The following is a 10,047-nucleotide window of genomic DNA, read 5'->3' as shown; positions in this document are numbered from 1 at the left end:
ATTCTTTGGATGATGCCCACCACAGCAGATTCACCCCTCAAAGACAGTCTCCTTTTGGAACTCATCTGCTGATACAGTAGAGAGAAAGAGTAAACAGGAAACTGTAGTGTCTTGAACACAGACAAACAGAAGGGATTAGGAGAGCTTTCCAGAAAAAGCCACTTGTAAACAGGGAGAGAGCAATGATGGTCACAGTAGGTAGGAGGTATGGAAGGGGGGAAATGGGAAATGGGAAAGGTAATCCAGGTAGCAAAAGCAGCACATGGAAAAGCAGGCAGGACATAGCATGAAACTTCGGGAAACTGCCCAGAGTGGAGCTTGACAAGCAGTGTTTCTCCCAGTGTGGTCCAGAAACCACATCCATAGGAAGCTCCCAAAGGGTCTGTTGAAATGCAGATTTCTGAGCCCTGAAGATGATCTACTAGATTAAAATCCAGAGCCTAGGAATTTGCATGTTCAAATACATTCCAGGAGACTCTTATGCATATTAGATTTTATATTCTCTACGTGGCATAAGTATGGAGAAGGAGGAGGTGGAAAAGATAACACCTGGAGAGGTAAGCAGAGCACCCAACCACCAAGTCCTTGACTGCTAGGATTCAGAACTTGTGTCCTTTCTGAGTACCCTAGAGAAGCCACAGCCAGGATTTATTTATATCAGAGTACAAAGGGGACAGAATTCTACTTTAGAAAAGTTATTCCCAATGTCATGTTTGAGAATGGATTGGAGCTGGGCTAGACTGGGTCAGATGGCAATAATAGTAATAGAAGACAAGAGCTTAAGAGAGCAAAGAGATGAGAAGAAATAGTAAAAAAAAGCAAAATGGACTACAACTGGGAATTGAGTCAATGAGGTTGGTAGTGGCAGGGTGGGATAGGGAGGTTTTTTAAACATTTTTTATTGGGAAATATATATGCAAAAAAAACAAAATATTTCAAAGTACATTGTAACGAGTAGTTACAGAACAGATTTCAGAGTTCAGCATGGGTTAAACTTCCACAATTTTAAGTTTTTCCTTCTAGCTGCTCCAAGACACTAGAGATTAAAAGAAATATTAATATAATGATTCAGCAGTCATACTTACTTCTTAAACCCTGTCTTCTCTGTTATGACTCCTCCTTCCCCTTTGATTCTTCTCCCAATCTTTAGGGGTATTTGGGCTTGCCCATTCTACCTTTTCATGTTGGAAAGGGCTGTTGATAATATGGGATGGGGGATGGAACTAGTTGATGTTCTTGGAGAGGCTGGCCCCTCTCCAAGAAACTTCTAGGTTTCAAGACTTATGTGACCCAGGAACCATCTGAAAGTTGTAGGTTTCTGGAAAGTTATCATAATGCATGAAACTTTTGTAGAATCTCAGATAGAGTCCTAGATGTTCTTTAGGGTTGACAGGAATGATTTTGATTAGGACGTGACAAACCATGGTAAATGACAATATCTAGCTGAAGCTTGTGTAAGAGTAGCCTCCAGAATAGCTTCTCTACTTTATTTGAACCCTCTCAGCCACTGATACCTTATTTTGTTACATTTCTTTTTCCTGTTTTGACCAAGAGGTCATTGTCAATCCTATGGTGCCAGGGCCAGGCTCATCCCTGAGATTCATATCCCATGTGGCCAGGGAGACTTTTGCCCCTGATGTCATATCCCACGTAGGAGGGAAAGTAATGATTTTACTTGCAGAGTAGGTTTTGGAGAGAGGGAGGCCAAAGACCTCTGAGTAACAAAAAAGGTTTTCTGGAAGCAATTCTTAGGCATAATTATAGGTTGCTTAGCTACTCTGCTACATAACTAAGCTTCACAAGAGCAAGCCCCAAGATCAAGGGCTTGGTCTGTTGACTTGCAGTCCCCAATGTTTGAGACAATATCAAGGGTTTGGTAAGATGGTTTTAAAGACAGAGAGAACTTAAGGGTCTAGCTTAAGTACTTGAGGGTGGTGCTGGGCTCACAAGGGTGGTGAGCAGAGGGAAATTCAGGTTTTGGTACAAAGTTTGAAGTGCCTGTGGGACTCAAGCTCAGGTGACACACTTGGGATACAATTAGAGCCTTGTAAGGTGTCAATACATAGATGGTATTAGAAGCTACAGAAAAATAAATCTGTGGTATCTCTTTTTCTTCATAACAGGCAGTGAAGTGATTTCCCTATTCTTACTAGCAGAAGGTGTCATATACATCACTATAGAAGCAGAGGGCTCAATGACCTTCACATTCTATTGGTTTCCTCCCATGCATTGAACTAATCTGGGAACAAATACCTGCTGTGACTTCCCTCAGTTTGATCCTGCTCTACTACCTGCAGGCTAACTCCAGTACACAACAACAAACCCTCACACATATGCACACATGTATACAACATACACTTACACTTCCCAGCCACTTTTCTGCAAACATAAAGTAGTATTAGCTCTACTTGCCATTTCATACACAGGCCCATTCCAAGTATCAATGAAGATTAAAATTTCTTCTTGTTTTGTGGCTATGTTTGCCTATAGCAAAAGAACTGGTGTGAAGATGAAGCAGAACTGTCATTTTAAACCACATTCTGTGTTTACAGTTAATGGTTCCTTCCATTGTTGGTTTCAAACATCACCCCTTATTTTCATTCCCTTCCTAAGTATCTTCTCCAGAATTTTCATAATTTCAAGCTTAGTCAATAGAACCAAGTAATATAAAGCCAATAGTAAATGGTCTTCCTGCCATGCTCTTTATGCTGAATAGAGTAGCAGGGACACCTCATTGATCAAGCATGCATAGACCTTTTCCCAGGGAGACTGGAAATCAAGGATGTGTAGAAGAAAAATGGAATAATTTAGGCTAAGAAACTTAAAATGGAGTCAGAGAGCTGTGCACACAAAAAGGTCCTAAAACCACTCTGGCCCTTACACCGTTACCAAAACTGAACATTGTCAGCAAAACCTCAACAGCTCACAAAAAAATACCTTCCTTTTTGAAGAAACAAAACTACAAAACCTATTTCTAATACCCCTATCTTAACCAACTTCTTTCTTTCCTTTAAAAACTCTTGCCTGACAACCCCAACTTGGGACACAGTTTCAGATGTTACCTAAATCAGTGTTCCCCAAATAGTAATTCTAAGATCCCAAATACATGTCTTTTTGTTGCATTGCAGCTTGGTTTATTACTTCTCAGTCCACATAATTAAAAAGAAGAAAACAGTTTTTCTGAGTTAAGGACTTCCATGAACATCCTTGTCTTCCGTTTGACTAACCCATTTTCCCTATTTTTGTTTTTTTTTTTTTTTCTGGAAATCTTTTCAGCTGTGTTACACCTCCTTAACTGATTCTCTAATTTTCTTCATTCTCCCCCATCTTCATCATTGTTCTTTTTTTTAAAATTTTCTATTAAATTTCTTCTTCAACTTTGTGCTCCAACACTTCTATCACTTTTTAAAACTTGTGACATCATCTTTTATTATTCTGAGAACCCTTTCTTGTTCTTCTTTTATAACTTCTAAACTTGTTCTGTGGGTGCAACACCTTCTCTAATATTTCTGAGGACATTATTAGGCTTCTTGAAGTCTTCCTCTGCTCCTTACATTGTCTGTATTGCTGTTTTATGGTGTTTGGGGCTGCTTTGCTTTCAGGTTGGAGCCTTTCCTCAGATACGTCAAGATACTTGGCTGTTGGCTCATATCTAAGAATATGGATTATATTGTTTTTATTCCTTTACTGTCTGTTTTAGCTCCCCAGCTGCTAAACAAATATCATACAATGGGTTAGCTTAACCACAGGAAATATTGGTTCATGGTTTCAAGGGAAGAAGGCTTGCTTCCTCCAAGACTTATTATCTTCTGGCTGCCATCAATCTTTAGGGTTCCTTGTTTTTTGCATCTTCTTCTTTCTCTTCCAGCTTCTGTTGAATTCCAGCTCTGGTTCTCCTTGTGGCTTCTCTTTCCATTTTCAATTTCCCTTGCTTATAAGGGCTTCAGCCATTTTGAATTAAGGCCTACTCTCATTCTGTTTGGGCAGATCTCAACTAATAACACCTTCAAACATCCTATTTACATATGGGTGGGTTCACACACATGGAACTGGGGACTGGGATCTGAACCCAGTTTTTGTGGGGAACAAGATTCAATCCCCTCAGTTAACATGCATGCATGAGTGGGAAGAAGCAGGTCTTGGATTCAGGCCCTCCCTGCTGACTGTCCCAGTACATCCTCTTCAGTCCTTCAGTCCTGAACTAGTTTGGTACATGGTTCAAAACCCACAGCAATGAAAACCTTGACAAAATCATTATGTCTTTGGATGATACACTCAAATTGCATTGAAAGAAAGGAAACAAGCAAAATTTTCCAAGACTAAACAAAAGACTCCAACAAAGTGGTACCTGGCAATTCAGGAAGAGAATACAATGGGGAATCCAACAGAATTCTGGTTTTGGTGAGAAAAGTCTGAGCTGAGAGCCATGGCTGGAAAGGGACATTCTTATGGAGTTATCACTGGCCTTGCAGCTATGAAAGCAACTGGAAATCAAAAAGGAGTTAGTCCTTTGAATTGACCACCCCTAAAGTGACAAGATTATAAAGTGCTATTTTCCTGTGTTACATAGGAAGGCAAACCTTTATAAGACAAAATGAAGTGCAGAGGAAAACAGATGTCACTCTCAAGAGACCTAACTAGTTTAACAGAAAAAATAATATGCCAACCAATTTTACCAGAAGGGAAATAAATTAAGCCATCAGAAAGACGCGTCAGGCAACTTTTCTTTTCAGAAGAGGCCTGAAGGATTAGGCCCAGTTGAAAACAGCACAACTGCTAGACGATGTAGCAGTAAAAAAACTCCCCAATGGCACACTTCCACCACAAATGGAGGAATTTTAACAGTATCCATTGACAATCCTAGAGTGGTGTAGTGCCCAGTAACTCAGAAATCATGATTTAATTGCACTGTTGTGCCCTCATTCTTGGCAGAGCAGGAACAATCTGTTATAAAGAAGGTTCCTAAAGGTGTACCCCTACAATTTTTTTACCTCTTTTTTTTTTCGCATGGACAGGCACCGGGAATTGGATCTGGGTCTCTGGCATGGCAGGAGAGAATTCTGCCACTGAGCTACCATTGCACTGCCATACTCCTACAATTTGACATAAATGAGGTATACCCCTACAATTTGACATAAACAGTGTTGGGAAACAGGGATGACTTTGAGTAGTGATCTGGGGTCATGAAGGAACAAAGAGCCACTCTCATATTCAACAAAGGTGGAAGCTGTTTTATAACCATGGGATAGAGCCCAGGTCAAAGAGAGTTTTTGAACGGCAACTCTATTTGAAAAGTTGAAATGCTTGAAGAGCTTGTCATAAAAATACAAGAATCTTTATTGCAAAATATCCACAAGGCAAAATAACTCTTTGTTTTTATTTATTTATTTTTTTAATGTAAAAAGTAATTGCCTGAAAGAATAACAGGGAAATCACACCTGTCTGGTCTTAAAGTTTTCATGGTTGTCTCAGCAGAACTATCCTCTATTTGACTTCTTTGGATTCCTTATGCAACAGAAGAAAGATAAAGATAGAAATCAATTATTTTTCTGATAGTGATATTTAGAATCTCATCTTCTTTATCTGTTTTTTAGAATTTGTCATGGTAAATCTTGGTCTTTGGAAATATAAGTAGGTCCCTTTGTTGCTTCTACTTATGCCTTAATATTGTTGATGTATTAAGTGCAGTTGCTTTTCTTCAGTAAAAGTGCTTTAAAAATTCATTAGAATACCAGTTTGAGGTTTTAAAATTTAGGAGAATATCTGCAACTCAGTTCTTTTTGCAAGTAATGTTTGGTTAATTCTTCAGAATGGGAAATCTTTAGAGGGAAACTTTTAATAAGAAATGTGACTCTAGGCATTAGTCTCAGTTTAAGGTGTTGGTATTCAAAGACCGTAAATGCATGTTCACAAAATTATCTGATAAGGCCCTATAAGAGAAGGTCCAGTGTAAAAAAACTCACAGTTTGTGTTCATAAGCACATTACTTCATGTGGTAAATGAAGAAAGCTTGAGAGGAAGTAGCAGGTTGAAGAACAGACAACTGAGTGAAAAACTTCAAAACCCAGGTCAGAGGTATTCTATTTGGATATGGTATAGTCTTGGGTCCAGTGTCCACAAAGTGTTTTTCAAGAGATATTTTAAAAAACTGTAATTATTAAAACAGATTGAGTCCCACAGATAATTTGGTAGTAAAGTTAATAACCATAAAGTCCTTACTTTCTTCTTATTCAAAAAGTTGATTTTAAAAGCTTTTAAGCTTGCTAAATTAAGCAGCATCCTACTCCAAGTACAAAAATATACTTATCTATGTCACAATGGAAAATAATGCAAAATGCACTTTAAAATACTGAAAAGAACCCACACATTTTAAAATGGTAAAAAAATTTATATATATAAATATATATTTTTTATCACTCTTGCCTGCCTTGCGTTGGATACTAGATTTCATTGTCACTGATGGACCTTGAGTTTCTTAATGGTTTATTCAGAAGCCATGAAAGCCGTCAGTAACAGTTTCGTGCTAATACCAAAGAATTAAATCCAATCCTAAATATCTGGTATTTTGAAAATGCTTCTAGTGATAAAGGATTATTGGAAGTCAGTCACTGTATTTGAAAATAAACGCCTGTCTCTCCTTAGCTATTTTATGCTTTTTGTAGAGGCCAAGTACCTTTGTAAAACATTTATGCAAATATGAGTGTTTGTATTTGGTCCAGGAACAATACATTTTAGACTGGTTAAAATCATCGGTAGCTTATTTTAAAACAAAGGAAAAGATGATTAAACATGAGTTTGCTGTTTTTTAGAACAATTTGTGAAAATATGGTATGAAGGCAGTTTTTATTTTTCTGTTATGTTAAATATTGTGCAGAGCTATTATCAATGCCTTTGGGAAAAAAAACTTAAAAATTGCCCCCAAAATTGACATTAAGTGCATCAAGCAACAAAATGTCTTTAGTATATTAAACTTTTGCTCTTGTGCAAAAAATAGGATTCTATTCCCAACACTGTTATTTGAGCTCAAATTTCTTATCTAAAGAACATTGATATTAGAATCCAAGTAAAATGCACTCTCAACACCCCAAGAAGCAGAACCATCTTACAGGGGGGAAAATATGTTAAATGAAGATTTATAGTATTGCAAAAATCCATTTTGTATAGAAATCAGTGTTATGGGGAAAGTTACTGTGTTCTACACTAGGTTTTTGCTGTTGTGGGCTGAGTCAATTATTTTAATTATACTCTTGGGAAAGCTATTGGAATTCAGTTAAAAATGGTTTCCACTGGTATTCAATTTAGCATTTTTCTTTTGATACTTACATTTACAGGGTTGTAATTGTGGTTTGACTCTGTGAAACAGAAAATGTAAGGCTATAGCAACCAAATTAAAAATTTCAACAAACATTAGAACTCACAGGGCCACAGCCCATGAGGCTACCAGACTTGAGATCATTTATAGCACAGATGCTAATATTCTTTCCTAGGAAACTTGTTTTTCATTGAACAAATCTAGATATCTAAATAGCAGAATGACCTAATAACCTGAGGTAAATCACTATGATAAAATACAGTGAAATAGTTAAAAACATGGTAGTCCATGTGGATTAGGATGGCTAGACTTCAAAGACATGTTATTGTGATGAGCTTCCCATTGTCTTCCAGTAAACCCTTGCCTATACTCAAGACAGCAAAATCAAGAAGAGGGCACCATGTGCAGACAGAGAGAATTCCAGGAGAAGCCCACTAATTCTTGTTCAAGGAGCAGGAAAGGAGAATCCTAATATTCAGAGTAGAAGGGAAATACCTTTTTAAAAAATCTGCTTTCTCTATTCTCTCATGTTCCATCCCCCAGGCAATCCCACAGTGGTGTTAGCAGTGATAGTGTATTTAAAATTCTGGGCGAGGGGAACCTATCTCTCTAATTAGAGAAACTGTGGTTTCAAAAAAGTGGGGCTGTTTTCTCTGTGTGTCCTCTTATTATTTGTCCCTGGATGCACGCATGGTAGCTGGAAGTATGCAGAAAAAAGAGTAAATAGAGCCATAGAGCAGAACCATCTAAAGGATAAACACCAAGCACCTGGAAAGTTCTAGAAAGATGATGAAGAAAGGATAAATGGAAAGAAAACCATAAATTTGTTTATGAAAAATTGGCAACAAAGCCACTAGAGCTAATAAATGAATTCAGCAAAATGGCAGGGTACAAAATCAACATGCAAAACTCAGTAGTGTTTCTATACAGTAATAATGAATAAACTGAGGAGGAAGACAAAAAAAGTCCCATGTGTAATAGCAATTAAAAGAATCAAATATCTAGGAGTAAAGTTAACCAAGGAAGTAAAGGACCTATACTCAAATAACTATAAATTTTTCTAAAATAAATAAAAATTCTAAATAAATGGAAGGACATGCCACGCTCATAGATTAGAAGACTAGATATTGGTATGATGTCAATTCAACCCAAAATGATTTACAGATTCAATTTAGCTTAATCAAAATTCCAACAGCCTTCTTTGCAGAAATGGAAAAGCCAATCATCAAATTTATTTGAAAGGATAAGTGGCCTTGAATAGCCAAAACCATCTTGAAAGAGGAGAACGTAGTTGAAGAATTTACACTTCTTGACTTTAAAGCTTAGTACAAAGCCAGACTGGTCAAAACAGCATGGTACTGGCACAAGGATAGATGTATAAACCAATGGAATAGAATTAAGAGTTGAGAAATAAAATGCTATCTATCACCTATGGCCAGTTGATTTTAATTTTTAGCCAATTGATTTTTGACAAGGCTACCAAGTTCACTCAATGAAGAAAGACTGATGCTGGGAGAACTGGACCAACATATGCAAAAGAATGAAAGAGGACCCCTTCCTCACAACAGATAGCAAAATCAACTCAAAATGAATAAAGACCTTAATATAAAAGGTATAATAATCAAACTGTAGAAGAACATGTAGGGAACATCAGGATCTTGTTTTTGGCAATGATTTCTTAGACCTTATACCCATATACAACCAAAAAATGATAGACAAGAGGGAAAGAACAGGGCAAACAAGAACAAAACAAATAGTAGAATGGTAGGCCTAAATTCAAACACATCAATAATTACATTAAATTAAAAAGTTTTAAGCACACCAATAGAAATACACAAAGGTAGTCAAAAATGAAAAAAAACAAGAAACTATAATGGTCTACAAGAACCTCATTTTAAATGTAACATAATATAGTTAGCTTAAAAGTACATGAATCGGGGGCGGGCCACGGTGGCTCAGCAGGTAAGAATGCTTGCCTGCCATACCCGAGGACCCAGGTTCGATTCCCGGTGCCTGCCCATGTTAAAAAAATAAAAAAGATTAAAAAAAAAAAAGTACATGAATGGGGTAGTGCAGCAGTGGCTCAGTGGCAAAATTCTCACCTGCTGTGGTAGAGACCCAGGTTTGATTCCTGGAGTCAGTCCATGCCAAAAAAAAAAAAGTACATGAATGGTAACAAAAAAAATTAGGAAAAAAAAGTACATCAATGGAAAATGTTATACCACACAAATATTCAACAGAAGAAAGCTAAACTGACTCTATTAATGGCAGACAAAGTAGACCTCAGAGTAAAGAAAATCCTACCAGGGGTAAAGAAGGACATAAAATATGAAAAAGTGTCAATTCAAAAAGAGAACATAACTATCCTAAATGTGCATACACCTAACCATAGAGCTTCAAAAATAAATTAAATGAAATCTGAGAGAACTGAAAGAAGAAATGGACAAATCCATGATTATAGTTATAGATTTTGTCAGAAGACAAATTAGAGTTGAATTGTAGTACATAGCATTTTTTTCAGGATACCAAGAGTGCTACAGAAGCAAAGTAATTGCCTACAAAAGCAAAAGCACCTTTGAGCCTGGAATTTTTATGGGTAGTTTTATAAACAATAGGAAGTTGGCTAGGTTCTATTGATTCAAACAGGGTCCTGTTGGTCTTGTAGTTGTGGGTTAAAAATATAGGGACTTTACAATGGTGAGTAGCAGATATTCCATCTAAGGTTCTAACCCTGA

At 37.1% G+C, this 10,047-nt stretch overlaps 1 pseudogene; it reads left to right on the top strand.

The window, feature by feature from the left end:
* The first annotated feature begins 518 nt into the window (after positions 1-518).
* Positions 519-5,249, top strand: LOC143686763 (UAP56-interacting factor pseudogene; annotated as a pseudogene).
* The last annotated feature ends 4,798 nt before the right edge of the window (positions 5,250-10,047 follow it).

Source organism: Tamandua tetradactyla, chromosome 6 (assembly GCF_023851605.1).
Source record: "Tamandua tetradactyla isolate mTamTet1 chromosome 6, mTamTet1.pri, whole genome shotgun sequence".
Lineage (NCBI taxonomy): Eukaryota > Metazoa > Chordata > Mammalia > Pilosa > Myrmecophagidae > Tamandua > Tamandua tetradactyla.
The sequence above is the reverse complement of the archived record's forward strand: the minus strand, read 5'-3'. Positions and strand labels throughout refer to the sequence as shown.